At 45.0% G+C, this 27,690-nt stretch overlaps 1 protein-coding gene across 2 annotated transcripts in view; it reads right to left on the reverse strand.

Annotated features, from left to right (window-relative positions):
* Positions 1-13,300, reverse strand: part of GOLM1 (golgi membrane protein 1) — a 77,548-nt gene extending 64,248 nt beyond the window's left edge. The window contains exon 1 of one of the 2 annotated variants that reach the window (XM_023229562.2): positions 13,121-13,300. The gene's annotated coding sequence lies outside the window, so the exon portion shown is untranslated. Of the gene's footprint in view, positions 1-12,509; positions 12,688-13,120 lie in introns of those variants that run through there. The other variant, XM_023229563.2, reaches the window with a different exon arrangement.
* Between the last annotated feature and the right edge of the window lie 14,390 nt (positions 13,301-27,690).

Consider the following 27,690-nt stretch of genomic DNA (forward strand, 5'->3'; position numbering starts at 1 on the left):
AGGTTTTGGTATCAGGATGATGCTGGCCTCATAAAATGAGTTAGGGAAGAGTCCTCCTTCTTCTATTGTTTGGAATAGTTTCAGAAGGAATGGTAGCTCCTCTGTATCTCTGGTAGAATTCAGCTCTGATTGTGTCTGGTCCTGGGTTTTTTTTTTGGTTGGTAGGCTATTAATTATTGCCTCAATTTCAGAACTTGATATTGGTCTATTCAGGGATTTGACTTCTTCCTGGTTTAGTCTTGGGAGGGTGGATGTGTCCAGGAATTTATCCATTTCTTCTAGATTTTCTAGTTTATTTGCGTAGGGGTGTTTGTTCTCTGATTTTAGTTTGTATTTCTGTGGGATCAGTGGTGATCTCCCCTTTATCATTTTTTATAGTGTCTATTTCAGTCTTCTCTTTTTTCTTCATTAGTTTGGCTAGCAGTCTATCTATTTTGTTTATCTTTTCAAAAAGCCAGCTCCCGGATTCACTTTTTTTTTTTTTTTGAAGGGTTTTTCGTGTCTCTATCTCCCTCAGTTCTGCTCTTAGTTATTACTTGTTTTCTGCTAACTTTTGAATTTGTTTGTTCTTGCTTCTCTAGTTCTTTTAATTGTGATGTTAGGGTGTCAATTTTAGATCTTTCCCACTTTCTCTTGTGGGCATTTAGTCCTACAAATTTCCCTCTAAACACTGCTTTCACTGTGTCCCCAAGATTCTAGTATGTTGTGTCTTTATTCTCACTGGTTTCAAAGAACTTATTTATTTCTGCCTTCATTTCGTTATTTACCCATCAGTCATTCACCCATCAGTCATTCAGGAGCAGGTTGTTCCGTTTCCATGTAGTTGTGTGGTTTTGAGCGAGTTTCTTAATCCTGAGTTCTAATTTGATTGCACTGTGGTCTGAGAGATTGTTTGCTATGATTTCCATTCTTTTGCATTTGCCGGGGATTGTTTTACTTCCAATTACGTGGTCAATTTTAGAATAAGTGCGATGTGGTGCTGAGAAGAATGTATATTCTGTTGATTTGGGGTGGAGAGTTTTGTAGATGTCTATTAGGTCCGTTTGGTCCAGAGCTGAGTTCAAGTCCTGAATATCCTTGTTAACTTTCTGTCTCATTGATCTAATATTGACAGTGGGGTGTTAAATTCCCCCACTATTATTGTGAAAAAGTCTAAGTCTCTCTCTCTGTAGGTCTCTAAGAACTTGCTTAATGGGGCCGGGTGCAGTGGCTCACACCTATAATCCCAGCACTTTGGGAGGCTGAGGCAGGCAGATCACGAGGTCAGGAGACAGAGACCATCCTGTCTAACATGGTGAAACCCTATCTCTACTAAAAATACAAAAAATTAGCCAGGCGTGGTGGCAGGCACCTGTAGTCCCAGCTACTTGGGAGACTGAGGCAGGAGAATGGTATGAACCCGGGAGGCGGAGCTTGCAGTGAGCTGAGATCGTGCCACTGCACTCCAGCCTGGGTGACACTCAGAGTGAGACTCCATCTCAAAAGACCAAAAAAAAACAAAAACAAACAAAAAACTTGCTTTTCCTGTATTGGGTGCTAGCTCTTCTTGTTGTGTTGATCCCTTTACCATTATGTAATGCCCCCTTTTTTTTTTTTTTTTAAATCTTTGTTGGTTTAAAGTCTGTTTTTTCAGAGACTAGGATTGCAACCCCTGGTTTTTTTAATTTTGCTTTCTGTTTGCTTGGTAAATATTCTTCCAACCCTTTATTTTGAGCCTATGTGTGTCTCTGCATGTGAGATGGGTCTCCTGAATACAGCCTACTGATGGGTCATGACTCTTTATCCAATTTGCCAGTCTTTTAATTGGGGCATTTAGCCCATTTATATTTAAGGTTAATATTGTTATATGTGAATTTGATCCTGTCCTTATGATGCTAGCCAGTTATTTTGTCTGTTAGTTGATGCAATGTCTTCATAGCGTCGATGGTCTTTACAATTTGGTATGCTTTTGCAGTGGCTGGTACTGGTTTTTTCTTTCCATATTTAGTGCTTCCTTTAGGAGCTCTTGTAAGGCAGGCCTGGTAGTGACAAAATCTCTCAGCATTTGCTTGTCTGTAAAGGATTTTACTTCTCCTTCGCTTATGAAGCTTAGTTTGGCTGCACTGAAATTCTGGGTTGAAAATTCTTTAAGAATGTTGAATATTGGCCCCCACTCTCTTCTGGCTTGTAGGGTTTCTGCAGAGAGATGTGCTGTTGGTCTGATGGCTTCCCTTTGTGGGTAACCTAACCTTTTTCTCCGGCTGCCCTTAACATTTTTTCCTTCATTTCAACCTTGGTGAATCTGACAATTATGTATGTGTCTTCCGATTGCTCTTCTTGAGGAGTATCTTTGTGGTGTTCTCTGCACTTCCTGAAATTGAATGTTGGCCTGTCTTGCTAGGTAGAGGAATTTCTCCTGGATAATATCCTGAAGAGTGTTTTCCAACTTGGTTCCATTCTCCCCGTCACTTTCAGGTACACCAGTCAAATGTAGGTTTGGTCTTTTCACATAGTCCCATATTTGTTGGAGGCTTTGTTCATTCCTTTTCATTCTTTTTTCTCTAATCTTGTCTTTACACTTTATTTCATTAAGTTGATCTTCAATCTCTGCTATCGTTTCTTCCACTTGATCGATTTGGCTATTGATATTTGTGTATGTTTCACCAAGTTCTCGTGCTGTGTTTTCCAGTTCCATCAGGTCATTTATGTTCTTCTCTAAACTGGTTATTCTAGTTAGCAATTCCTCTAAACTTTTTTCAAGGTTCTTAGCTTCTTTGCATTGGGTTAGAACATGCCCGTTTCGCTCAGAGTTTGTTATTACCCACCTTCTGAAGCCTGTTTGTGTCAGTTCATCAAACTCATTCGCCATCCAGTTTTGTTCCCTTGCTGGTGAGGAGCTATGATCCTTTGGAGGAGAAGAGGCATTCTGGTTTTTGGAATTTTCAACCTTTTTGTGCAGGTTTTTCCAAATCTTCATGGATGTATCTACCTTTGGTCTTTGATATTGGTGACCTTTGGATGGGGTTTCTGTGTGGATGTCCTTTTTGTTGATGCTTTTCTTTCTGTTAGTTTTCCTTCTAACAGTCAGGCCCCTCTGCTGCAGGTCTGCTGAAGGTCCACTCCAGACCCTGTTTGCCTGGGTATCGCCAGCGGAGGCATCAGGACAGCAAAGATCACTGCCTATTCCTTCCTCTGGGAGCTTTGTCGCAGAGGGGCACCCACTAGATGACAGCTGGAGCTCTTCTGTATGAGGTGAGCTGTCAACCCCTGCTAGGAGGTATCTCCCAGTCAGGAGGCACAGGGGTCAGGGACCCACTTGAAGAGGCAGTCTGTCCCTTAGCAGACCTCGAGCGCTGTGCTGGGAGATCTGCCGCTCTCTTCAGAGCTGGCAGGCAGGAACATTTAAGTCTGCTGAAGCTGTGCCCACAGCTACCGCTTCCCCCAGGTGCTCTGTCTCAGGGAGATGGGAGTTTTATCTATAACACTGGGGCTGTTGCCTTTCTTTCAGTGATGCCTTGCCCAGAGATGAGGAATCTAGAGAGGCAGTCTGGCCACAGTGGCTTTGCCGAGCTGTGGTGGGCTCCACCCAGTTCGGACTGGCAGCTTTCTTTACACTGTGAGGAGAAAATCACCTACTCCAGCCTCAGTAACGGCAGATGCCGCCCCCCCCTCCCCCCGCCAACGAAGCTCGAGCATCCCAGGGCAACTTCAGACTGCTTTGGTGGCAGCGAGAATTTCAAGCCAGTGGATCTTAGCTTGCTGGGCTCTGTGGGGGTGGGATCCAACGAGTGAGACCACTTGGCTCCCTGGCTTCAGGCCCCTTTCCAGGGAAGTGGATGGTTCTGTCTCACTGGCATTCCAGATGCCACTGGGGTATGGAGAAAAAAAAAAAACTCCTGCAGCTAGCTCAGTGTTTGCCCAAACGGCCGCCCACTTTTGTGCTCAAAATCCAGGGCCCTGGTGGTGTAGGCACCTGGGGAATCTCCTGGTCTGCAGGTTGCGAAGATCGTGGGAAAAGCATAGCATCTGGGCCAGAGTGCCCTGTCCCTCACGGCACAGTCCCTCACAGTTTCCCTTGGCTAGGGCAGGAGTTCCCCAAACCCTTGTGCTTACCAGATGATGCGATGCTCCACACTGCCTCGGCTCACCCTCCGTGGGCTGCACCCACCGTCTAACCAGTTCCAGTGAGATGAGCCAGGTACCTCAGTTGGAAATGCAGAAATCACCTGTCTTCTGTGTTGATCTCGCTGGGAGCTGCAGACCAGAGCTCTTCCTATTTGGCCATCTCGCCAGTCACTCTGTTGTTGTTTTAAATAATCTAATCTTGTCAATCTTTTATTACTTCTCGATTGTTGTTATGTTTAGAAGGGCATTTCCTACTCTAAGTCTATAAACACACCCACATTTTTTCCAATGTAGTTTCATATTTACGTTTAAATTGTTCGTCCATTTAAAATTCCTTTTTGATGTAAGGAGTAAGGAAATATAAATACTGCAGATGTAAGGAAATACAAAGAATGCAGCTCTTTTCTTCCTGTAGTGACAAGCCAGTTCTGCCTGCGACCTTTACTGAATAATCTATTTTCACCTACTGCTTTGAACAACTATCTGTTATATACTAAATTTTCTAATAATATACTTTTTTTTTTTTTAAGAGATGGAGTCTTGCTTTGTCGCCCAGGCTAGAGTGCAGTGGTATGATCATGGCTCACTGCAGCCTTGAACTCCCGGACCCAAGCAATCCTCACACCTCAGTCTCCAAGTAGCTGGGACCATACGCACACACCGCCGCACATGGCTTAACAAAATACTTTAAGATATGACCTTTGCAAGGCCTTTTGTTATTCTAGTAGATGTAAGTCAGTGGGTGGGGTATATTATAAGTTTGAAAGCAGAAAATAAACTCGATTCTCACTTCAAGGGAAGTGTACAGATAATCATTTAATATTCTCTTTCCTTTAGACAGCCAATAAAAAATTTATTGAGCAGCTACCATGAGTCAGGTGCTGTATTCACATCAGGCAGCTCAGGGTGGTGTTAACAGCACAGACTGGAATCCCACAGCCATGTCTGACCCTGGCTCTACCACTCAGGGGACACAGGACCTGCCGGTGCCTCGCTGTCCTGCTCACAAGTTTTTTATGAGGATTCAGAGAGTTAAGTGAGAAGCGCTTAGAGCTACGTTTGGCACATAGTAATTGCTCAACAAATGTTGACAATTATTAGGGATGGAAAGTAGAATAACAAACCATTTCTAGATTCCATCTTTATTCCATTTTATGAGGGAACAGTGATGCATGTTTTCATTCTACTTTATAGCAACCAGCCCTCCTCTCTCCTTCTCCTGACTCTGCCACCAACTAAAACAGCGGTACCTGCCATTACCTGGGGCTGACCTACCGATGCCACTCCAGCAGTGGACGTCCCAGATCAGGACCATATTATGAAAAAGGTTTGAGGAAGCCAAACCTCAAACAGTCCTGGAAGTTGTACAATCCTGGAAGCCCCTCACGATCACCCAGTGCTTGGCTGGCACTGTCTCGTGCCAGCTGTCTAGACAGCACTCTTAGGAGAGCCCTGGGCTCCCAATGGGAGCAGGGCTGCCCAGGTAAGCAGTGACACGAGGGAGGGAGGTAACACAATCAGCCTTCAGGCCTGTAAGGTGCTTCCTCACAGGCTTCCAGGAGTGTAGAAACCCTTGCTGCTGAAGGATGAGGGACAGATACTGGCGAGAAATGATCAAGATTGATGAAAGCTGAGGGCAGAACTGAGACGCAGAGTTTACGGTGGTCAAACACATCAGACACTCTCCCTTCTCCCACGTTAGAATTTATCTGGATTGGGGATGAGACGGAAGTGGGTGAGTGATATACTGTGTCAAACAGATATATTAATTTAATATTCATTTTCATTTAAGCTTCAGAATGTTTGTCTCATACTTGATTATAAGCTTCCAACATACTGAAAATGATTAACTTAAATCATCTAAACTCTGTGAGGCACCAGGCTTTCCCAAAATGAAAACAAGTGGTGTGTTTTTGCATTAAAAATCACTTGATAGGCTGGGTGTGTGCAGTGGCTCACGCCTGTAATCCCAGCACTTTGGGAGGCCAAGGCAAGCAGATCACCTGAGGTCAGGAATTTGAGGCCAGCCTGGCCAGCATATCAAAACCCTATCTCTATAAAAATACAATTAGCCAGGCATGGTGGTATGTGCCTGTAATCCCAGCTACTTGGAGGCTGAGGCAGGAGAATCGCTTGAACTTGGGAGGCAGAGGTTCCTGTGAGCCGAGATTGTGCCACTGCGCTCCAGCCTGGGTGACACAGCAAGACTCTGCTTCAAAAGAACAGAAATAAACACACCCCCCCCAAAATTATCTGGGTGTGGTGGCACACACCTATAATCCCAGCTACTTGGGAGGCTAAGGCATGAGAATTGCTTGAACCCAGGAGACGGAGATCGCGTCACTGCACTCCAGCCTGGGCGACACAGCGAGATTTGTGTCTAAAAAAAAAAAAAAAAAATCACTGAATAAATCAGAAAAGAAAAAACTGCATATTCTTACCTACTGGTTTAATTAATTTAAAATTTCAACCTGCTGGTTAAAATTATTATTTGCTTGTAAGACAAAATGTTTGTAATTTAACAAAGACTTCTAACCACTTTTTAAAAAAGAAAGAAAAGGCATATGAAAATGTACAACATGCCAAATACATGGGCCCCCGACCCTCCTAGTTAAATATCATGTTTAACATTTCCTTATTTTCATATAGGACTTTTAATCAGAAAAGCAAATATATAGGAGCAATCAGGTCAGATTAGCATGTTTGACCAACGTCAACCAGTGCAGAAACTAGGCTTCTTCAAACACTGGTGGAGCCACACCTCTATTCCTTCTCAGAGGAACGGCCCCAGCGGCTCAGCAGAAGTTCACAAGTCACTGCAATGAGCAAACAGACCTGAGCACACCCCAGCGCAGCCTGGAGTCCGGGAAAGAATCAGTCACCAAGTTTTCTGATGGCTTGGAAATATTCCACCCTGTCCCAAGAATGTTTCTAAACCAAGGCTGAGCAAACTATGGCCCACAGGCCATATCCGGGCCTGTTTTCTTCCTGAAGTTGTACTGTACACAGCCATAAATACTGCCTATGGTTGCTTTCTGGCTACAAAGTAGAACTGAAATAGTTGAGACAGAGACCTACCCACAGACCAACTCTGCCCATAGGGTATTACGAGGATTAAACATTTACCATCTGACCATTTAGACAAAGTTTGTCAACTCTGCCTCTAACCCATTGGGATTAAATGACCAAGGTCACTGTGTTCTGCTTAAATTGCTTTAAAAACTTACTAGGAAATACACAGAATCTCTTCCTCTCACTTCCCCAAAATGAACACTATCTTTTCCCCAATGCTAGAAGCTGACAGTGTCTAAAGATGAAAACTTTTAAAATCAATGTATAGTGGTAGGTGGTAGAAACACCAAAAAGAGAGGCAGATGAATGAAAATGAACTAGAGAACCAAATTCTTCCTGTTTTGAAATTTTCTGAAGAAAGGCCACCCACCGTCAAGAATATATCCTGGAGCCAGCATGGTGGCTCATGTCTGCATTTAGCACTTTGGGAGGCTGAGGCATGAGGATCACTTGAGCCCAGGAATTCGAGACCAGATTGGTCAATGTTATGCAGGGAGACCCTGTCTCTACAAAAAAATATTTAGAAAAGAGTAACAGGCGCGGTGGCTCACGCCTGTAATCCCAGCACTTTGGGAGGCCAAGGCAGGCAGATCACCTGAGGTCAAGAGTTCAAGACAAGCCTGACCAACATGGAGAAACCCTGTCTCTACTAAAAATACAAAATTAGCCAGGCGTGGTGGTGCATGCCTGTAATCCCAGCTAGCTGGGAGGCTGAGGCAGGAGAATCACTTGAACCTGGGAGGCCGAGGTTTCGGTGAGCTTAGATTGTGCCATTGCACTCCAGCCTGGGCAACAAAACCAAAACTGTCTCAAAAAAAAAAAAAAAGAATACATCTTCATAGGAGCTCAATTTTTCCTTGAGTTCAGGAGTCACAAACTGCAGCCCAAGGGCCCGATCCTGCCAGGCATCTATTTTTGTACACTGCCCACAATTAAAAATAGTTTTTACTTTTTTTTTTCTTTTATTGAGACAAAGGCAAGCTCTGTCACCCAGGCTGGAGTGCAGTGGCACAATTTCAGCTTACTGTAAACTTCCCCTCCTGGGTTCAAATGCCTCAACCTCCCAGGTAGCTGGGATTCGAATGCCTCAACCTCCCAGGCAGCTGGGATTCTAGGCATATGCCACCATGCCCAGCTAATTTTTGTATTTTCCTTTTTTTTTTTTTTTAAGTAGAGATGGGGTTTCACCATGTTGGCAAGGCTGGTCTCGAACTCCTAACTTCAAGTGATGTGCCCACCTCAGCCTCCCAAAGTGCTGGGATTACAGGCGTGAGCCACCGCACCCGGCCAGTTTTTACATTTTCAGTGGTTGAAGAAAGTTAAAATATTACTATTTCATGAGAGAGTGCTTCAAAGGGCTGAGAAATTCTCCACATATTCCTGGCTGACTAGAAGATTATGCGAGCATGGGGAAGACCCAAAAGAGCCCAGCAGGGCTGAAAACGAAGAACTGAGAACCAGCTGAAACTTGCAGTGTTCCCCAACCCCCACACAGACCTACTGTTAGAGGGATGGAGACTGACCCAGCAGGTGACTCCTGGTTCAGTGCTCCTTGGAGAATCTGGACACCATGAAGTGGTATTAGATGTCAGTTTAGCTACCCGTTATTTTGAGTGCTTCCTTAGCGAAACTGTTGAGGCAGTATGGCTTAGGAAAAGAGCACTGATGGGGGTCAGGTCAAAGGGAGTTTTAATCCTAGCTTATTATTTGCACAAATTTTGGTGAGTTGTATAATCTGCCTCTCTGTATCTTATTCAATCCTTGTAAAAGTCCATTGAAGTAGGCTTACTACTGTCCCCATGTTCTAGGATGCAGTGATATGAGACTTTAAATCTATAAAACCTTTTGTTGTTAGGATTAAAAATTACAGTGGCAGGCCGGGCGCGATGGCTCAAGCCTATAATCCCAGCACTTTGGGAGGCCGAGACGGGCGGATCACGAGGTCAGGAGATCGAGACCATCCTGGCTAACACGGTGAAACCCCGTCTCTACTAAAAAAAAAATACAAAAAACTAGCCGGGCTAGTTTTTTGTATTTTTACAAAAATTACAGTGGCAATAAAGTACACACCACATGATAATAGTTCAACAGATTGGTTTTTTTTTTTTTGGTTTGGAAATAAAAGGATATCTCATGAAATAAAAAGGATATCTCATGAAATAAAAGGATATAAAAGGAAATAAAAGGATATCTCATGAAACATGAAAATTACATGAAATTAAAACTTCAGTATCCATAAAGTTTTATTGTAACAGAACCATGCCCATTCATTTACATATTGCCTGTGGCTATTGGGCTATAAGAGCAGAGCTGAGAAGTTGTGACAGGGACCATAGTGCCTGCAACACCTAAAATAGTATCTGGTCCTTTTCAGAAACAGGTTGCTAACTCCTGCTGTAGTTCAATGGTTCTTAAAGGGTGGTCCCCATATTAGCAGCATCAGCATTACCTTGGAATTTGTCAGAAATGCAAATCTTGTGGCCCACCCCAGACCTACCAAATCAGAGGTCTGTTTATTTTACTAATAAATGCAAACACAGGAGAGCAAAAGACCTTGAGCAAAGCTCTGCACTGAGCCAGCCTTGCATGAGTTACCTCATGAAGTAGAAACCATGCTGATGTAATCAGATCTGACAAGACACAGGCCAAAATACTTAAATTAAGAGAAAGTATTTAAAACAGGGTTTCTACTTCTAATGTTATTAACAACAAATCCAGCCCTATGTGTATATTGGGCCTTGAGATACAACATAACTGTAACAGCAAATACATGTAGTTTTTAATAAGCAACAAATGCACATAAAGGAGAGTGTTAAGAACTTTTTTTATTACTGAGAAACATCAAAAAAGTTGGGAAACGATAGCAAATTACAATATAAACAACTATAATCATATTATATAGTATTCATATATGTACTTTTTTCTGTCAGGCACTAATCTTCAAAATCTTAGCAAGGGGAAGTCCTATTAATAAAGCGCTTAAGGGTTTTAAAGGAAAATAAAGATCAAAATGTAAAAATCTGAAAAGGCATGGACTTTTTTTTTTCCTGAAAGTGTGAGAAATATCTGTGTGAAAGAAAAGACTCTGTCGAGATTTAAGAAACACTTCATAAGTTTGGAGACAAGTCTCTCTTTTAATGTAACTTCATCAATAACTTGAAAAGTCCAGAAAAACACCATGATCTTTAAGAACAGTTTTTGGGGAGCAAGTGAAATATCATTCGCCCTTTTCTAAGATGAGAGCAAAAGCATAGTAGGACCATTCCTTCTGTTCCGCTTTTTTACAAATGTTTTAAAAATTTTGTTTTACAAAAGCAGAAGTGCTTTTAAAAAATCCCAATTACGAATGTTGTTTCTCACATTAGACCACTGAAAAAGAAATATATCTTTTTTCACTGGGCAACTTATTTTTCTTTTAAGAAAAAACAAGTAATAACAATAATGCCGCAGAATTTAAACCAGAGGCAGGGAACACCGCTCCCCCGCCCCCAGTGGCCACCCCAGGTCCTTTGAGAAATGGGGCTGGACCTCAGAGACCACGCTGCCTTCAAGTTCCCTTGCAGCAATAGTACCCATCAACTGACACCTGTCTCCTCTCAGCACACCTGCCTAGAAGCGATGCTCCACCCTTCCTGCTGATCACACAGACGCATTTTCCCCAGGTTCTGCCCTCTGTACTTCCAACGTAGAAAGCCAGCTAGCACTTTCACAGGATAAAGGTAGCAGTTCCCTCCTTCTGGGGAAGGTGGCCATATATACAAACCCAAGTAGCCCCAGGCCTGCTATGGTCAGCTGTCCTAACTGTTGTTTCTGCCCAGCCCTCAACAACAGCAGCAGCGGGTGGAATGTAAATGCAAAATCTTTTCATTTCCCATCAATTACTGAACCTAAACCAGCAATTAGGAAGCAGATGGGATCTTTGGCCCCTAATATCCAAGTCACCACAATTTCCTGGCCCCACCCTCAGCACTCCTTTCCTCTCATTTCTTTCATTTTCCTGTAAAACCAACTTTAAAAAAATGTGAAAATTGGATAACCTCTCCATAGGAGGACAAAATGTATCTTAAAAGCTAACCTCTTTTCTTTAAACATCCTAATAATTCAATTTATTTCTGTTCACTGACACCTTAAGAATTGAGTGGCCTAAAAACAGTAAGTCTTAGCAAGTTACTAGTTTCTATTTAGAAAGAAAGTAAAAGTATTCTTTCCAATAGCATGAGCTTAGCTTCATCTTTTATAACACAACTGGAAGAAGCTAGGATGCCTTTGGAGACCCACAAAAACTAACAAGAGATTGTCCCATGCCCACCAAAATTCAGAAATACTAAAACTGAGATTTGAGCCAATCTGATGGCCATGAGCTAAACAAAGCCACTCAAGCGCCGCTAAACACTTCATCAAGTTACTGCATATCTCACTAACCCAGTCCTAGAAATGTTCAATAATTTGCATAATGTAGGGCCTAGGGACCCCAAATCAGACAAAGGAAACCTCAAAACCGTGAAAGTCACACAAGTTTAGTTTTGCAAATCTGGCTATGGGACATCTGAAATTGTCCATTTCAAATATAATAATTCTTAAATTTTGCTTTAAAAATTCATCAAAATTGTTATTCACATTTTGCTTCTTAAAAGCAAGTCATTAAAAATATTAAACAGGATATCATTTTTAAAGCAGGGCAAAGTTGTGTGGATCCTCCACGCTGGCAAAGGTGGAAACAGGTATGCGGGAAAACCTCGAGCATCCGCGAGAACCGGCTGCAGCTGCGCTCTGGCCGCGCGACAGGAGGACCCGGCGCTAAGCTCCGGGGTCACTAGCCAGGAGGCCCCGCGACAACATGGACCCCAGGGCGGCTGAAGCGCGCCTGGGGTTGGAGGGGAGGAAGAGGAGGCGGGAGCCGAGAGGCTCGCGGGTCGGCCAGCCCTCCGCGCCTCGTGCAAATCACGCCGCAGAACTGGAACTAGTACGACTTTGGGGGTGCACGCTTTTGACTTTGGATGCCGACGCGCGTGACAAAGCTCAGAACAAAAAGAAAGGCCCCGCATCGCCTGGGAGACTGCAGAATCCTCGCGAGGCCCCTCATCGCAGGGCCAGGGGGCCGCGCGCCCGGCCTTGGGGAGCGAGCCGAGGGGCCCGGGCGGCGACTGGCTACTCGGTGCAAGAAGGTGCGGGGCCAGCCCCGAGAGCAGCCAGCGAAGGCTGGAGCCCCGGCGCAAGCCGCAGCGAGGGTCCGGGGACCGACGCGAGGTCTCGGGGCGCGGGGCCGGGGCAGAGGAGGGAGGAAGCGAGGAACCCCGGTTCGGGCGGCCTGGGGCTGCGCGCCGCCCACTCACCTCTTCCGCGGCTCCGGCCGCCACTCGGCGATGCGGGGCTCCGCTACGAGGCCACCCGGGCCGCTCTCCCGCCGCTGCTGGCCTCGCGCTCCGGCCGGCTCCGCGCGGTGCGCCCGGCGCCTCAGCGTCCAGAGCCGCCGCGTCCCCGGCCTCCGCAGCTGCGAGGCCCCGCCCCCGGGCAGCGCCGGCGGCTCGAAGGGAGGAGGCGGCGCCGCGAGCGCAGAGAGGCGAGGCCGGGGCCGCCGGGGCCGCGCGGACTCCCGGCTACACGGTGCACGCGCCCCGGCCAGCGGCCCCCACTCGGCAGGAGCAGGAACGCCAGCGTAAGCCCCCTGCTCGCCGCTGGGCGTTGCCCCTCCCCTGGGCCACCCTAGAGCCCCTTCCGACGCGGGAGACGGCTCCTGAGCAGCGGCGCGGAGCGGGGAAGCGGCGGTGGGGAAAGGGTACCTGGGGGAAACCCCATCCCACGTTCCACCCAGAGGGAATGTTCCCGAACAGCTAACCACACCCAGCGCCACACTCATGTTACCTTCTTTATAAAGTCGTCTGGGTCAAAACTGCCCAGAGAAGGAAGCGAAGGAAAAACAGGTTTTTAGGGGGTTTATACTCACAAAATTGTCTTTTTTCTCCCACTAGGTATTCCCTCTTGACCATCATCTCGCTTCGGTTGTCACCGCCCAGGCCTTAGTGTTTGGTCTGTGACCCTTCCACTAGTACTAGCAACCGAAAAAGTGAAGATTCCCGGACGCCTTCGGGTGTGATCTTCTACCCTGGGCAGCTGCATTTAAAACAGCGCCTCAGGTGACGCTCAGGCGCACTGATGTTTGAGAAGCCCTGTGAGGCGGTACCTCCTGGAGAGAATGCCACAAAACTAATGACCTACAAGGAAACCTTGCTAGAAAAGTCTAAAGCAATGGTTCTTAACTCTGGCAGCACCTGCCATCCATTACAATTATTTGGGGAGCTTTTAGAGCATTTAGATACCAGGGTCCCACTTGCAGAGTTCAAACTGAACTTGATATTTTTTGTTTTGAGCTTCCCAGATAATCCCAATACAGTATACAGCCAAGATTGAGAACAGTTTTCCTAGAGTCATGGCTCTTCGTGTCTTCTTAGCTCTGGTGTCTGGGAAAGGAAGCTCCTTCCTCTGCGCCTCTCCCAAATGCCGTCAATAAAAAAAAACAAATACATGAACGCCTAAAGGAATGCCCACAGCTGAAACTGATTTTAACCAGAACAAAGAGTCACCTTGAAAAAGGTGATGAAGATACCCTACTGCCACCTGAGCATGGAGCTGCTTAACTGCAGGAAACGTCTTCATGAGCCAAAACCTCTTAGCTGAATTAGAAACTGACAATAGGTGACCCCTTTAGAGGAATATTCTACTATATTCCAAAATGATATTTTTGTTATCTGCAACTGTTATATCTGCAGGGTCAGACCAAAGCATTCAGAAGCTGAGGCTATGTCGGATGTCAGCCCTGGTTTTGCAGACTTGCATCACTGTGCTCTGATCTTCTAGTGAGCTTAAATAACCATAATTGGGGACAGGGACAGGAAATTCCCTTTCCTGCCCATTTTAGCTCTCCTAGTATAGTTTGCATTCTTAGACTGGTGGACTGTTAACTTCTATATCATTTGCCTCTAAGGAGGGTCTCCCCTAGTCTCTCATTTATCAGCAACTAATTAGTCAGTGACTCACTCAGTGATTCTTAAACACTTTATGGAGCAGGTCCATATGTCTAGGTGCTAAGGCAGCTAGCTGAATGAGCTGTATTTTAATTGAAGATGAATTTGTCCTTTTCGTTAGATTCTTTATGACAAAAGTTGAAAATTTTAAGATGCAGTTTTATATAGGTGTGTATACATAATTTACATTCCTTATAAATAACCTAATCAGTTGCCGGCCCTAAACTTCAACTGGATGGGTTTTGATTAAACAATGTGCAAGAGGCTACAGTGGTTGGTTGAAGGAAGCATCCATGTTTGCCTGTTAAGCATCCTTTCCTTAATGTCTTAGTCCATTTTGTGTTGATATAACACAATTCCACAGACTGAGTAATTTATAAAGAAAAGAAATTTATTTCTCATAGTTCTGAAGGCTGGGGAGTCTAATATCAAGGTGCTGGCATCTTGTAAGGGCCTTCTTGCTGCATCATCCTATGGTGGAAGGCAGAAGGGCAAGAGAGTGCATGTGAAATTGAACTTGCAGCCTCAAGCCCTCTATAACTGGCATTAATTTATTTATAAGAGTGGAGCCTTTATGACCTAAACACCTCCTTTTGGGCCCCACCTCCCAACACTGTTGCACTTGAGATTCAGTTTTCAACACATGCTTTGTGGAGCACACATTCAAACCATAGCATTCTGCTTCTATGCCTCCCCCACCCCCAGTTCATATCCTTCTCACATACAAAATACATTTATTCCAACCCAATAGCCCTAAAGGCATTTATTTATTTATTTATTTAGAGACAGGGTTTCACTCTGTCCCCCAGGCAGGAATGCAGTGGTGTGATCATGGCTCACTACAACCTCGACCTCCTGGGCTCAGGTGATTCTCCCACCTCAGCCTCCCGAGTAACTGGGACTACAGGTGCATGCCATCATGCTCAGCCAATTTTTTTTTTTTTTTTTTTTGGTATTTTTTGTAGAGATGAGGTTTCGACATGTGGCCCAGGCTGGTCTCAAACTCCTGGGCTCAAGTGATCCACCTGCCTCAGCCTTCAAGAGTGGTGGGACTACAGTCATGAGCCACTGCACCTGGCAGCCCTAAGGCCTTCACTCTAGCACCAACTAGAAAGTCCAGAGTCTCATCTAAATCAGATATGAGCAAGACACAAGGCACAATTCATCCTAAGACAGATTTCCTCCAGCAATGAGCCTGTGAAATTAAAACAGATTATTTACTCCCAAAATACAACGGTGACACAGGCACGGTATAGATATTCACATTCCAAAAGGGAGAAATAGGTAAGAAAAGAGGGGTAACTGGTCCCAAGTAAGTCCAAAACCCAACAGGGAAAACAACATTAAATCCCAAAGCCTCAGAATAGTCTTTCTTGACTGTGTCTCATCTTCTAGGCATACTAGGGTGAGGGTTGGACCCTAAAGGTCTTGGGCTGCCCCATCTGTATAACTTTGCTGGCCACAGTCGTGTCACAGACCTCATGGTTTGTAGTGTCATGCCTGAAGCTCTTCCAAGCTGTGTTGCACACTGGTAGCTCTACAGTTCTGGGGGCTCTGGGACAGCCCCAACCCCACAGTTCCGTTGGTCTAGTGGTGGTTCCCTGCTATGGCTTTGCTCCCATGGCTCCATTAGGCATTTCCCTGGTGGGGAATCTCTTTGGCAATTCTACCTCTATGGCAAGTTTCTGCCTGGATCCCCAGGCTGTCCAGTACATTCTTTGGAATCCAGGTGGAGGCTGCCATAGCCCCACAGCTCGTGAACTCTGTGCACCTTCAGAATTAATACCACATGGATGCTGCCAAGGTCTACCACTTGCACCCTCTAGAGCAGTAGCCCAAGCAACACCTGGGCCCACTTGAGCCACACAACTTCAGCAGCTGTGGAGTGCTGTGCTGGAATGTGGGGAAAAGATACTTGAGGCAGTGCCAGGTAGCACATATTGAGGTCTTATGGCCACCTCTCTGGAAACCTTGCCTTCAAGGTCCTGCTCTAGACCTACGTTGGAAGGGGCAACCTAAAAAAATCTCTGAAATGCCACTGGGGTCTTTCTTGTCTTGATGAATATACCTGACTCCCTTCTATCCATGGTAATCTCTTTAGCAAGGGGTTCACTGGACCACATCCCTACAAGGACTTACATCCTTACGAGACTCTCCCAGACATCACTTTGCACTCTTGGCCAGGCTGAACATTTTCACAATTTTTACTTTCTGCTTCCTTTTTAATTATAAATTTCATTTTTTAATCATTTATCTCTTCTCTAATTTTACTGTAAGCAGCCAAAATAATCCATGCAATACCTTGAATGCTTTACTGCTTAGAGATTTCTTCTGCTAGATATCCTAGTTTATTCCTCTTAAATACTGCCTTCTTTTCTCTAGCTTACCTTTTTGTAAGAATACAGTATAAAATACATATAACATGCAAAATATGTGTTAATCAACTATCTATGTTATCAGTAAGGCTCCCAGTCAACAGTAGGCTATCAGTAGTTAAGTTTTGGGGGAATCAAATGCAGATTTCCGACTGTGCAGAGATGGGGGTGTACCCAACCCTTAGATTGTTCAAGGGTAAACTGCATGAAATAAATTTAATTGAACAGACTAAAACGTATTTGCTGTAAATATCTTGCTGTGTTTGCTTTCCAGCATCCCTTATTTCCTTTTTCAGGTACCAACATCATCATTTTTTTGGAGAATTAATTCTCCCTCACTTTTCAATCCTAAGTATCTGTCGTAAGCTGAACTGTTGTCCCCCACCAAACATATATCCATGCTCTAATCCCCAGAACCTTTAAATATTATATGGCAAAGTATGTAATTAAGTTAAGGATCATGAGAGGGGGGCGCCTATCCTGGATTATCTGGGTAGGCTATGAATAAACTGTAAGTGTCCTTATAATTGAAAAGAAATGGGAGTTTTGAGACAGAAAATAGGAGGCAATGTGACTACAGAGGGCAGAGACTGGAGTATGGGGCCACAAGCCAAGGATGTCTTTGGCCACGGGAAGCTGGAACAGTTTCCCTGCTGTAGCCTTTGGAGGAACACAGCCCCACCTCCAGAACTATGAGGGAACAAAATTTCAATGTTTTATGCCATCCAGGTTGGGTAATTCGTTATAGCAGCCATAAGAAACTGATACAACGTCCGATTCTATAGGCTCTAGTAATTGGTTCAGGGAGAGGCACATGACCCAATTAGTCCAGTTAAGACTCCATTATAGGACAATCCCTGAAACTACTGAGACAGAAAAGTTCTCTTTTCCCACGAAGGCAGCCCATATTGGGAGAACATAGGCCTCAAGCTGTTTATGGCTATCACGTAGAGACCTGGGCCTTATATGTGGAGAAAGACAGAGACAAATACCTAGTGTCGATGATGTCATTTGAACTTCTGGATCAAGCAGTATCTGAAGCTAGATCTATCCCTGGACTTAGCAGTTTTATCAGCCATTTAACTTCTCATTTTACTTAGGCCAGTATGAAATGGGTTTCTGTCACAAGCAGGCAAAAGAATCCTGACTAATAGAGTCTTAGAATCTGTTTGTTACCTGGTAGGTTTGCCAGTTAAAGATGAACTTCAGATTAACAACAAATAATTGTTTTAGTACAAGTGTTTCCCAAATGTACCATGGGACAGATACTAAAAAAATTATGTGTTGTTTTTCTGAAATTCAGATTTAACTGGGTATCCTGTTTGGTTTTTGCCATTGTTTTGTTTTTGTTCTCCGGAAATCCTGTGTTGGAAGAAGGTTTTTTATTGATTATTCCAAACCTTTGAAAGGTCAGGTTGTTATACTCCAAAGGAAAGTAGAAATTCCTGGACGTTGATCCATCCTCATTCTAGAGTAGATGGCTCTTGTAATTTTAAGCATTCAAGTAACTGCCTTCAGTCTTCTGTATTGATTGGAGTTGTAAAACAGTGCAATCATACCTCCATGGTGTCATGAACCTGGATGCGATTTGGAATTGATACAAAATACAAACGTATTAGTTTGTAAAAGTCTCCCATCACCGAGTAAAGGGATGCCGTAGTGTGTTGTGAGACCTGTAACCTCTTTTGACTGATGCTCTTACAGAGCTGCCTTCACCATTTGCTCTTATTGTTGTGGGGTACACGTTAGAGACAGGTCCAAATGCCAAGGACTGCAGAGGAACCAGCCAGAGGGGCAGGGCGGGGCTGTGTGCAATGCCTATCAGTTTCCTTGAGCAAGTGAGAAGGAAAAGGACCATGCTGGAGGGTGTCATGTCACAGTTTGAAGATGTGAGGTCTGGTATATATTAGATTGGTGCAAAAGTAATGGCAAAAGCCACGATTAGTTACTTGTTTTAGGTTGATGCAAAAGTAATTGTGGCTCTTGCCATTACTTTTTCCAACCTAATATAAGGTAGCACCCTGGTCCAGTGTAGGTGGAAAAGGTGTGTGTTTTTGCATCAAGATGAAGTTGTACGAAAAGTGGTTCTTCTACTTTACTAATGCTTGCATGCCTTTTGTTCTCAGAATATTCCCTCAGCTCCTTCAAAAGGCTACTGAAGTAGGTTAGTTTTTTTGACCTTGAGGCTTATAACTGTGAAATGGGAGGTTCCATGGTTTATTTTAACTGTGCAGCAATATTAAGAAAACTTGTAAACCTACAAACTTAAGAAGTTGCCTGGCTCAATGATTCTTCTACTATAGCTTGTTTTTCAATGACTTTTGAGAAAGGAGGATACTTATTTAAAATAGTTTGGGGCTGGTGTGGTGTGGTGGTTCACGCCTGTAATCCTAACACTTTGGGAGGCCAAGGTGGGTAGATTGCTTGAGCTCAGGAGTTCGAGACCAGCCTGGGCGACATGGAGAAAACCCATCTCTACAAAAAATATGAAAAATTAGCTAGGCATGGTGGCACACACCTGTACTCCCAGCTACTTGGGGGGCTGAGGCAGGAGGATCGCTTGAGCCCAGGAGGAGTTCGAGGCTGCTGTGAGCCGAAATTGTACCACTGCACTCCAGCCAGGGTGACAAAGTGAGACCCTGTCTCAAAAAAATTTTTTTAAAGTTTTAAATATCAACATCAATTGTATTTCAGTGGTTTCTGTCCTTTGTTTTGATAGTACTCTTTTTTCACACACGTATGTGCTTATGGGCTGTGGAATAGAGCACTTGCACCCAATTCTTTTCATCCTACCTTGATTTCTGTGCCCAGAGACCTCTCATCTTAGGAAACTTGATGAGTTCTCTGTACCCAGAAAGATTTTCTCATAACCAGAGTTAAGAGTCAAGGCACCAGCCAGGTGTTATGGCTCATGCTTGTAATCCCAACCTTTTGGGAGGCCAAGGCAGGTGGATCACTTGAGGTCAGAAGTTTGAGACCAGCCTGGCCAACATGGTGAAACCCTGTCTCTACTAAAACTACAAAAAAAATTAGCCAGGCATCATGGTGCACGCCTGTAATCCCAGCTACTCGGGAAGCTGAGACAAGAGAATTACTTGAACCCAGGAAGCAGAGGTTGCAGTGAGCTGAGATCACGCCACTGCACTCCAGTCTGGGTGACAGAGTGAGACTCCATCTCAAAAAAAAAAAAAAAAAAAAAGTGAACCAAGGTATCCACCAAGGGTGACATGGTGAGGTCACATCTATGTGGGTTTTGAAATGAGTCATACCCAGCATTAGTCATCAGAAAGAAAGAACATAGAACATCTAAGGTAGGTGGGAGAGAGGGCCAGTCCTGCTTTCTTGGTCTACAGCAGTGGTTGTGTCATTATGTTAGGTGTTAAAAGACAAGCACAGAAAGACAAATGTCACATGTTCTCACTTAAATGTGGGGGCTAAAAAAAAGTGGATCTTATGAAGGTAGAGGGTAGATTGGTGATTACCAGAGGCTGGGAAGGGCGGAGGGGAGGATGAAGAGAGGCTGACTAATACAGTTCAAATATACAGTTTGATAGAAGAACTAAGAACCAGTGTTTGATAGACCAGTAGGGTAACTATAGTTTACAATAGTTTATTGTATATTTCAAATAGCTAGAAGAGAATAATTTGAATGTGTTCCTAGCACAAAGTAAAGACAAAGATTTAAGGTGATAGATATTCCAATCACACTGATTTGATCTTTACAAATATATGAATGTATTAAATTACCACATGTACCCTGAAAAATGTACATTATGTATCAAAAAAATTAAAAACAGACCAGTATTGTACAATACACACACACACACACACACAGCAGTGGTTTCCAACTGAGGGTGATATTGTATACCTAGGGAGCATTTGGAAATTTGGGGAGCTTTGTTTTTTTTTTTTTTTTTTGAGACAGAGTTTTGCTCGTCGCCCAGGCTGGAGTGCAATGGCATGATCTCGGCTCACGGCAACCTCTGCCTCCCAGGTTCAAGCGATTTTCCTGCCTCAGCCTCCCGAGTAGCTGGAATCACAGGCACCCGCCACCATGCCTGGCTACTTTTTGTATTTTTAGTAGAGACAGAGTTTCACCATGTTGACCAGGCTGGTCTCAAACTTCCGACCTCAGGTGATCCACCTTCCTCAACCTCCCAAAGTGCTGGGATTACAGGTGTGAGCCACCACGCCCTGTTGACTTTTGTGTTTTAACAGTGATTTGTGGGCATGAGGGTGAGGGAATGTCTGCTATTGACCTTTTTTCTTTTTTCTTTTTTTTTTTTAGGCAGAGTCTCGCTCTGTCGCCTGGACTGGAGTGCAGTGGCCGGATCTCAGCTCACTGCAAGCTCCGCCTCCCGGGTTTATGCCATTCTCCTGCCTCAGCCTCCCAGGTAGCTGGGACTACAGGCGCCCGCCACCTCGCCCGGCTAGTTTTTGTATTTTTAGTAGAGACGGGGTTTCACCGTGTTAGCCAGGATGGTCTCGATCTCCTGACCTCGTGATCCGCCTGTCTCGGCCTCCCAAAGTGCTGGGATTACAGGCTTGAGCCACCGCGCCCGGCCTTTTTTTTTTTTCTTTTTATGAGACAGAGTCTTGCTCCATCTTCCAGGCTGGAGTGCAGTGGTGTGATCTCAGTTCACTACAACTTCCACCTCCTAGGTTCAAACAATTCTCCTGCTTCAGCCTTCCGAGTAGCTGGGACTATAGGCACACACCACCATGCCTGGCTAATGTTTTAAAAAATATTTTCATATTTATTTTTATTTATTTATTTTTTTGAGACAAGTCTCACTCTGTCACCCAGGCTGGAGTGCAGTGGTGCAATGGTGCGATCTCGGTCACTGCAACCTCCGCCTCCCGGGTTCAAGTGATTCTCCTGCCTCAGCCTCCCTAGTAGCTGGGATTACAGGCATGTGCCACCACACCTGGCTAATTTTTGTATTTTTAGGAGAGACGGGGTTGTTTTCACAGTGTTGGCCAGGTTGGTCTCGAACTCCTGACCTCAGGTGATCCACCCACCCTTGGCCTCTCAAAGTTGTTGGGATTCAGGCGTGAGCCACTGCGCCGGGCCTGCTATTGATTTAGTTAAGTGTCCAGCACAACAACAACAAAAATGCTTTTGTCTCTCCATATGAGTAGCACGCCTATTGAGAAACACCAGATTCAAGAGAGAATCTAATGTTTTAGTGAATAGCAAAAGGATATTCAACTGGATCTGGGGAAGATCTTTTTTCTTTTTAGGGTTCTGCTCTTCAGGACATAAAGCCAAGACAGAGAGCTTTGGTTTTTATACCATTTTAGGATTAGGCTCAGCTGTCTCATCACTACAGGAAGCCAAAAATGACAGTGACTTAAGCCCGCAAAGTTTTAGCTTCTCACAGAGTAAGTCTTTAGTGGGCAGTCTTGGGCTGAAAGGGCACGTCTGAAAGTCAACAGGGACTCAGGTTCTACCGCTCCATGGCTCCAAATACCCTGGGATCCTTGTAATCCCAGACGGCCGAAGCTGTCACTTCCATATTCCATTCAGCAGAAAGGAAAAAGAGCTTCTTCCCTTCCTTTAAGGCCACCTCTCAGAAGTTGCGTATGAGATTTCTGATTACTTTGCTTCTCCAGAACTTAGTCACATGTCCACATCTAGCTGCAAGGCATCTGGGAAATAGAGTCTCATATTGTGGGAAGCAATGTGCCCAGATAAAAACTGGGTGTTTTTCCTAAATAAGAAAGGCAGAAGAGATGTTTTGTGACAGCTGCCAGTCTCTGCCATTCCTAGTGAGGCAGGTTAATGGCAAGTGAAGTCCTAGTATCTTTTTTTTTTTGAAACAGAGTTTAGCTCTTGTTGCCCAGGCTAGAGTGCAATGGCACAATCTTGGCTTGCTGCAACCTTTGCCTCCCAGGTTCAAGTGATTCTCCTGCCTCAGCCTCACAAGTAGCTAGGATTACAGGTGCCCACCACCATGCCCGGCTAATTTTTTTGTGTTTTTAGTAGAGAGGGGGTTTCACTATGTTGGCCAGGCTGGTCTTGAACTTCTGATCTCAGGTGATCCACCCGCCCCAGCCTCCCAAGGTGCTGGGATTACAGGCATGAGCCACCAGACTTGGCCCCTAGTGTCTTAGTAAAGCTGGAGTTTCAGTGGTCCAGACTTAACTAAGGAGGGCAAAGGGAAAGTTGTGACTTGCTTTGGTCCCAAAACTCTTGGACACTCCTTCCATTGAGAGTGGAGTCTGTGTCTCTTCCCCATGAATCTGGGTGGGGGCTTACGACTACTCTAACAGATGGACTACAGCAGATCTGAGGCCGAGGCTGGGTCGTAAAACGTAGCACAGCTTCCTCCTGGCTATCTCTTGGGGGGCTCCTGTTGCTGTGAGGAGACACCATGCTGTGAGGGAGCCCAGGCCACATGCAGAGGCCATGTGTAGGTGTCTGTCCGCCAGCCCCAACTGTGGTCTCAGCCAACAGCTAGCATCACCTGCCAGACACGGAGACCTGTCAGCTCTGAAGTCATCCTCCCCTGCCGCCGAGTTTTCCATCTGACTGCAACTGCAGGAGATACCCTGAGCCAGAAGGATCCACTGCACTAGTCAGCACCCAGAACCAGAGAGAAAATAAGAAAATGATTGTTGTCTGAAGCCACTGGATTTTGTGATGCTTTGTTATGCAGCAATGGATAACCAGAGCAGCCAGCAGGGCATTGATACTTTGGTAATGATTAGTTTTTGAGCACATTCCTGAGGGCAGTGAGTGGAAATCAATCAGAAGGAGAGATTCAGGGACACAGTGAATCAGGGGCCAAGGGGGAGGATGGAGATTGTAGGGGGAAGGAGGAGGTTGCATGAAAAAAGATGCAGCTATTTTCTTTGCCAAGGGCATCTTCCAACACCCACCTTGTTTTTCACATCGAACTTCTAAAAGAAACCACACTATGAGAACAACAACAACAAAAAAAAGTGGGGAATCAGGGAGCCAAAGCAAAGAGGGGAAAAAAAAAAAACTTGTGTTAGGCCAGGCGCAGTGGCTCACACCTGTAATCCCAGCATTTTGGGAGGCCGAGGCAGGCAGATCACCTGAGGTCAGGAGTTCAAGACCAGCCTGACCAACATGGAGAAACCCTGTCTCTACTAAAAATACAAAATTAGCCGGGCTTGGTGGTGCATGCCTGTAATCCCAGCTAGTTGGGAGGCTGAGAGAGGAGAATTGCTTGAAACCAGGAGGCAGAGGTTGCGGTGAGCCAAGACCGCGCCATTGCACTCCAGCCTGGGCAACAAGAGCGAAACTTCATCTAAAAAAAAGTTGTGTTCGATGTGTCAAGGGTTTATGACTGGAAGTAGAGAAAGGCAAGCATCCAAAAGTCTAAATTACATGCACTCCTGTCTTCCATTTTCATTCTAGGTAAAATCATAAAGGAAGAAACTCTGGTCTTTACATTTGGGTGCCTCTACTTGCGGTTTTCCCCGTCTACCACCTCAGCCTTCCAGAGACTCGGTTTCTGCCTTTGGAGGCATAGACACCACCATCACCAACCACCACCACCACCACCATGGGTTTGTTAGCTAATGATTACGCAGCACTGATCTGTAAGCCTGAAGATGGAAAGCCCTGACTTCAGTTATTTAGACACCCAGACCCTGGGTGTTTACAGTGGTACAGGATGAGAAACAGTGACTTGCACGTATACAGAGAATGCTGCTGCTTTCTTTTATCGAATAGAGCTCATCTTCCTCTTGAGTTTCCATGGAGAAATGGTGTGGAGTTGGGAAGAGAACCATAAAGTAGCTAGTTAATGCTGACTTCAGTCTCTTTTAGACAAATGCTCAGTTTTTCTGATTTCTTCCTTGTTCCTCTGCTCTTTCTAGGAGAGTCTAGTGGGGACTAAAGTGATACCATATTGGAGGGAAGAATTCAACCTTGGATTCACCAGGCTGCTGGAAGGATTCATTCCTTCCTAACATGTTGCTTCCTTCCAACAAAGTGTCTTTGATTTCAGTCTTGAAAAGAGTTTTACCCTCCCATGTCACAGAATCCTAATGTTGCCACCCTAGGTATCACCTCACTCAACACTTTCTTTAAAACTGTTTTTTTATTATTATTATCAAATATGCTTTATTGCCAGCCAGCATTTTGGGTTTTTTGGGGGTTTTTTTTTTGTTTTGTTTTTTGTTTTTTGCCTCCGGCCTACCTTCCCAACCATGCAATGTAATAATCTAAACCAGATGATCTCAAGCTTTTAGTCTCAGGACCAACATTTTAGAGTAAACATACTTACAAATTATTGATGAGCCCAGAGTTTTTGATCATGTGAATCTATCAACATTTTAGGAATTAAAACTGAGGCCAGGTGTGGTGGCTCATGCCTGTAATCCTAGCACTTTGGGAGGCCGAGGTGGGTGGATCACCTCCAGTTAAGAGTTCAAGACCAGCCTGGCCAACATGTTAAAACCCCATCTTTACTAAAAATACAAAAATTAGCTGGGCGTGGTGGCGCACGCCTGTAATCCCAGCTGCTTGGGAGGCTGGGACAGGAGAATCACTTGAACCCAGGAGGCAGAGATTGCAGTGAGCTGAGATTGCACCACTGCACTCCAGCCTGGGCGACAGAGCGAGACTCCATCTCAAAAAAAAAAAAAAAAAACTGAGAAAAACTTAAAATACTAATTTATTTAAAAGCGATACATCCATTACATGTTAACATAAACAATGTAATTCAACCCACAGGGTGTGCAGGGATCATCTAGCCCTCTTTGCATTACCCTGCCAGAAATGGGGCTCAGAGAACAAGCACAAATGCTGATATTCTGGATACTGCTGTTGTTGTAGCAGTCTTTTATGTCTGACCAGGAGTTGCGTGTCTTCTATCAGCATCCCTGAAACTGTCTCATGCAAATTTGTTACCCTTCCTAGTAGGGTAAAATCTCAGCCGCTTCACAGTTCTTGATATAACACCTAACTGAAATTGAACATTTCCTGCCATTGTAACATAGGCAGCTGACCTTTTCCATAGTACTCATAACTTTGCAACCAATAGAAAACATAGGTGTTTTCACAGCACTTTAGATTTGTGGCACGTATCAGAACAACACTTATGCACATCAACAATTTGAAATAAAACTTTATCTTATTAATAATGTGTTAATAAAGAAGTACACATTATATCACACATTTGGTTTTTAATGTATTGACAATTTATCTTTTAATATGATTGGTTTCCTCCTTCTTTTATGCATTTAAAATGAAGGGGCCTATAGACTACACCAGCCTGTACAAAGTAGCTTCAAATAAGCCCCAGATCTAGGCAGTCTGTGTGCATTGCATAAGGGTATGGATAGCACAGGGGAAAAATAGGAAGAAAAACAGGTTCAATTATTGGTCTTTGAATTGTAAATGCCTCAGTGCCAGGGGCGTGAGGGGGAAATGCAGGGATGCATGCAGTTAGAAAAAGATTTGGAAGAAATGCCTTGAAAGAAGTCTATTCAAGACCAACCAGCGGGAAAATTGAGACCACTCCCACCCCCCTGCAAAAAATGAGCTGGGCTCGGTGGCACGCACCTGTAGTCTCAGCCACTCAGGAGACTGGGGTGGGAGGCTCTCTTGAGCCTGGAGTTGGAGGCTGCAGTGACTCTGGAAAGGATTCCCTGGGTTGGGGAGAGGACTGGACACAGGCCTTGTCAATGCCTCTTCAGGGCCTGCAGCCCACCTGCTCACCATCTGAGTGGCCCCTGTGCTTGCCTAAACCACAGAACCTCTGTTTTCCCTCTCCGTAGGGGTCAGTTCCCTCCGCATCCAGAAGGCCCCATGCACTGTGAGGGAGGATCATGCCAGTATCAGCCACCAAATTGTGTTTGGCTCCAAACAGCTCACTTCTCCCGGCTTTCCCCAGCCCCGGATGTGAGTGTCCTGAGGTGCAGGTGGCTCTGAGCCCATAGAGGGGTGGTGATTGCCGAACAGAGGGTCCTCCCGACCTGTCTACTGAGTCACTGCTATTTTGGGTGGGATTAGACAGAACCATCTAGATTTTCCTCTGCAATGACAGAAAAACTCACTCCTGTCACACATAGGAGAGGAAAGTGGTCCGGAGGTATGCAGTAATTTGATCAAGGGATACCATTCTCTATTTTTAATATCTATGAGCTCAGGAAGGGTTGCTCCTTTAGTGGCCTGAGGCGGCTGCCATCTGAGTCGTGGTGTGTGGGGGCTGCGCTGCCAGCCCCTTCGTGCCGCAGATTTCAGTGGCGTGCTCCCGTTGCTATGGTAATGAGCTGGGGAAGATTTTCAGGCTAGCCAGGAAGAGCAGCCTTCTTACAAGAAAGGATCCATCAGGGCTGCAGTTTGAAATTTGGAAACAGTCGGAGAAGAGAGACATGGAGTTTGAATTAAGGATGGAAAGAACACAAGAGTGGAGCCAGCCTAACCCATGGAGGAGCTGGGGGGAGAAGAGGGGACAGCTTTGGGAGGCCGGGCCTGGTGGATCCTACCCTCACTGCCTTCCTGAAGAATGTCTGATGTTGCATCATCAATGTTTTATCTCTTTGAGTGTTTATGTAATCCTCTCCCTAATATAGATATGTGTGTTTGTAAGCAAACCTCTAGAGATAGAAAAAATATCAAAGTACTAATACTTTTTTATTTTTGGAGATGGAGTCTTGTTCTGTCGCCTAGGGTGAAGTGCAGTGGTGCGATCTTTGCTCACTGCCACCTCAGCCTCCTGGGTTCGAGCAATTCTCCTGCCTCAGGCTCCCGAATAGCTAGGATCACAGGCGCACGCCACCACGCCCAGCTAATTTTTATATTTTTAGTAGAGACGGGATTCACCATGTTGGCCAAGCTGGTCTCAAACTGCTGGCCTCAACTGATCCACCAGCCTCAGCCTCCCAAAGTGCTGGGATTACAGGCTTGAGCCACAAAGTACCAATACTTTTGATAATTAAAAAAAAAAAAAATTAAAGACCCTTTCTTTCCTCCACCAAAGTAGAGCATTGTTCACATATGGACAGCACGACTGGCAAGGGGCCAAGGGAATTATGTGGGATAAAGAAGGAAGAGGAGGGAGGGATGAGGGGAGGTGGGAAGGGGCTGCCAGGCAGAGTCCCAAGACCATCTCTGCCCCTTTGAGGCCATTCTC

This window comes from Piliocolobus tephrosceles, chromosome 14 (assembly GCF_002776525.5).
Source record: "Piliocolobus tephrosceles isolate RC106 chromosome 14, ASM277652v3, whole genome shotgun sequence".
Classification (NCBI taxonomy): Eukaryota; Metazoa; Chordata; class Mammalia; order Primates; family Cercopithecidae; genus Piliocolobus; species Piliocolobus tephrosceles.